Source organism: Cervus elaphus, chromosome 20 (genome assembly GCF_910594005.1).
Source record: "Cervus elaphus chromosome 20, mCerEla1.1, whole genome shotgun sequence".
Lineage (NCBI taxonomy): Eukaryota > Metazoa > Chordata > Mammalia > Artiodactyla > Cervidae > Cervus > Cervus elaphus.
In genome coordinates, this window is record NC_057834.1 from 123,365,562 (window position 1) to 123,369,385 (window position 3,824).

The window sequence follows — 3,824 nt, forward strand, 5'->3', positions numbered from 1 at the left end:
GGATCAAAATCCCAGTCAGTTATTTTGTGGACATCAACAAACTGATTTAAAGTTTACATGTAGAGACAAAAGACCCAGAATAGTCAACACAATATTTAAGGAAAAGGACAAAGTTTGAAGACTGACATCACCCAACTTCAAGGCTTACAAAAAAAAAAATCACAGTAATAAAAACAGTGTGGGACTGGCAAGAGAATAGATAAATAGATCAACTGAAGAGAATAGAGTGCAGAAATAGAGCCTCATAAATATAGTCAATAACTGTTGACAAAGGAGCAAAGACAATGCAATGGAGCAAAGAAACTCCTTTCAACGCACCATGAGAGAACAGCTAGATATCCACAAGCAAAAAACAAATCTAGACCTAGACCTTACACCCTTCACAAAAAGTAACTGAAAATGTAAATATTTATGTAAATACACAAAACTGTAAAACTCCTACAAAATAATACAGAAGAAAGTCTATGGGTATGGCAATGACTTTTGAGATACAACATAAAAGGTATAATCCATGAAAGAAAGAATTGCTAAGCTGAACTTCATTAAAATAAAAAACTTCTGCTTTGTGAAAGACAAAGTCAAGAGAATGAGAAGACAAGTCACAGACTGGGAAAAAATATTTGCAAAAGACATGTCTGATAAAGGACTGTTATTTAGACCAAAACCATTCCGGAGAAAAAGAAGTGCAAGAAGGCAAGGTGGTTGTCTGAGGAACCCTTACAAATAGCTGAGAAAAGAAGAGAAGTGAAAGGTAAAGGAGAAAGGTAAAGATACACTCGTCTGAAGCAGAGTTCTAGAGAATAGCAAAGAGAGATAAGAAAGCCTTCTTGAGTGAACAAATAAATGCAAAGAAACAGAGGAAAACAATAGAACGGAAAAGACTAGAGATCTCTTCAAGAAAATTGGAGATACCAAGGGAACATTTCATGCAAGGATGGGCACAATAATAAAGGACAGAAATGAAAAGGACCTAAAAGAAGCAGAAGAGATTAAGAAGAAGTGAGAAGAATACACAGAAGAACTAGACATAAAAGGTCTTGGAGAGAGACAAGATGGCGGAGGAGTAGGTGGATGTGGAGATGTGGAGCACAGCTTTCTCCACAGATGCATCAGGAATACACCTTCAGACACAGAAGATCTTGCAGAACACCAGCTGAGGGCAGACAGGAGTCCCTGACCACCAGAAAGGAATATATAGATCCACATAAAACTGGGTAGGACAAAGGAAGGAGGAGAAAAAGAGGAGAGGGAGCAAGACAGGACCTGCACCTGGGGGATGGGGGAACTGAAGTAGGGGTCAGATCCTCACATCAGGGTAATTGTTTGGGACAGAGAAGTGTTTGAGGCTACTGGAGAGTGCAGCAACTGACCTGTGACAGGCTGAATGGAATGAGAATCACACAGACAATCCTTGCCACAGGCCTACTTACCCCGGACAGGGATGCAAGTCCTCTAGAAAGTGAGGCAGCCGGGAGCTGCAGCATGGGGCCTGGAGAGCAATCCCAGGGTGAGGTCTGCTGTTGACTGCAGGGAGACAGCCTGAGGGGATGTGAGGGAAGAGACCATGGTGGGAAAGGCCTGTGGAGGAAAGCCAGGCAGCCATGAAGGCAAAGCGATACTGCTGAGTCACGCACAGGGGGTGGGGCCATCACTGTAGCCTCTCTCCCCACACAGCAGTGCCAGCAGCTGAGCGATAGAGAAAGACCCCAGAGAGTGTGGCCCTTTAAGTGCCTAACACACTGAGCAATAGAGAAGGACCCCAGCCAGGTGGGCCCCTTAAGTGCCTGAACAAGCTGAGCAACAGAGAAGGACCAGTCAAAGAGGCCCTTTGTACGCCAGGTGCCAGAGGCTAGAAAAAGACTCTTATAGTGCCATAGCTCCTGCGACAATGGCTACCAGAAATCCTGGCATCGCCAGGGTCCCTGTGATCCAGGAAACCATGCTACTTCCATGCTTGATCCCCACTGGGACAGAGCTGCCAGAAGCTGGAAGAAAACTCCTAAGAGCATCATATCTCCCACTTCCCTAGCTGCCAGCCCCTCTGCCTATCTGGTGCTGCCAGGGTCCCTGTGATCCAAGCAGCTGCACCACCTCCACACTCAGTCCTCACTGAAGCAGACCCAAGAATTTCAGAGCAGTCTCAGGAGCAAACTCCTGTGGATGACCCACATGCAGAGGTGGAGATAAAGCCACAGTTGAAACCCAGGGGCAGTGTGGCTAAGGAAGAGGACTGAAAACCTTCCCACCAGCTGTACAAGCTGCAGACTAAATCCACGCAGTCAGCTAGGCAGACTCTGTGTCTGTGGAATATATAAAAGGACAATGAGAATTCCCACAAAAGAAAACGCACTAACTCTGTTAGCTGTGGACTTTGGAGGCAAGAACATGCAGGAGTAGAACCAGATTAGAGTCTGAGCAGTCCCACAGCAGCCCAGAGAGCATCCCAGTTTTGAAAGGCATCCTAGGGAGGTGAAGGTGGACTGTGACTCCCAGGAAAGGAAAGGACACTGAGAGTTGAGGTCCAAGAAAAACATTTATTATTACTCTTATGTTTTGACTTGTTCTGTTGTTGCTTCTGGATTTTTTTTCTCCTTCTTTTCTTTTTCTTCTTTTTTTCCTCTATTGCTGTGGTTGTTGATTTTATTTGTACCATTAACTCTATTTAAGCTTTGGAGAAAATTTTTAAAGTGAAAATTGTTTAATAATCTTAGAGCAGTCAAAATACAATATAAGACTGATATCTTGGTGTCTGAAAGCAATCATTTTACCATTTGCACTGTAATCTTTTATATTGTTCATTTACATTGATGGTTAGTTAAAAAACTGTTTTAATCAAGTAAGTAAGTAAAGTCGTGTCCAACTCCTTGCGACCCCATGGATGGTAGTCTACCAGGCTCCTCTGTTCATGGGATTTTCCAGGAAAGAGTACTAGAGTGGGTTGCCATTTCCTTCTCCAGGGGATCTTCCCGACCCAGGGATCAAACCCAGGTCTCCAGCATTGCAGGCAGATGCTTTATTATCTGAGCCTGTTTTCAAACACTGTCAAAATGTCATTTTCTTTGAAGAGTCATATCATTGGTACCAGCCATTGCTACTCTTCTCTGCTCTTGCTCTTTCTCTCAGGCTAAATTATGGTCTTTGAGAAGTCAGAGGTTGCCTTTATATTGAGCTTACAGTGACTGTTGATGTTTTTTCTGCACTTCTCCAAGACACCTGTTTTGCATTTTATTTGGAATAAATATATTTGGCTTCTAGAGTGAAGCCATGGTCCCTCTGATTTTCTTGAAATACTTTTGGTTACTTCGTATTCTGTTCCAGGTGTTTATGTATTACTTCCTGTGTTTGAGCTCTTAACTTCCTTTTCTATTGCTGCTTTTCTAACTTGGTTGAAGAGCTCATCTGATGATTTCAGTAACCTGATGTTTTGACTGAACTTTTCCAAGAATCTATATTCATGATCTTTATATCCTTTTGCACTGGAACTTGACCTTGACATTCAGATTCTAACACCACTGTGTTATTGTCACTGAACTGAGGCATCACAGTTAGGCCATTCAAGAGTTGTTCAGAATTATCTTGATTCATGGATCTAACATTCCAGGTTCCTATGCAATATCGTTCTTTAGAGCATCAGACTTTACTTTTGCCACCAGACACATCCACAACTAAGTGTTATTCTGCTTTGGCCTAGCCACTTCATTCTTTCTGGAGCTATTAGTAATTGCCCTCTGCTCTTACCCAGTAGCATATTGGACACCTTCCAACCTGAGGGGTTCATCTTCTTGTGTCATATCATTTTGCCTTTTTGTGCTGTTCATAGGGTT

At 42.9% G+C, this 3,824-nt stretch overlaps 1 pseudogene; it reads right to left on the reverse strand.

Annotated features, from left to right (window-relative positions):
* Positions 1–3,016: 3,016 nt before the first annotated feature.
* Positions 3,017–3,585, reverse strand: LOC122676819 (annotated as a pseudogene).
* Between the last annotated feature and the right edge of the window lie 239 nt (positions 3,586–3,824).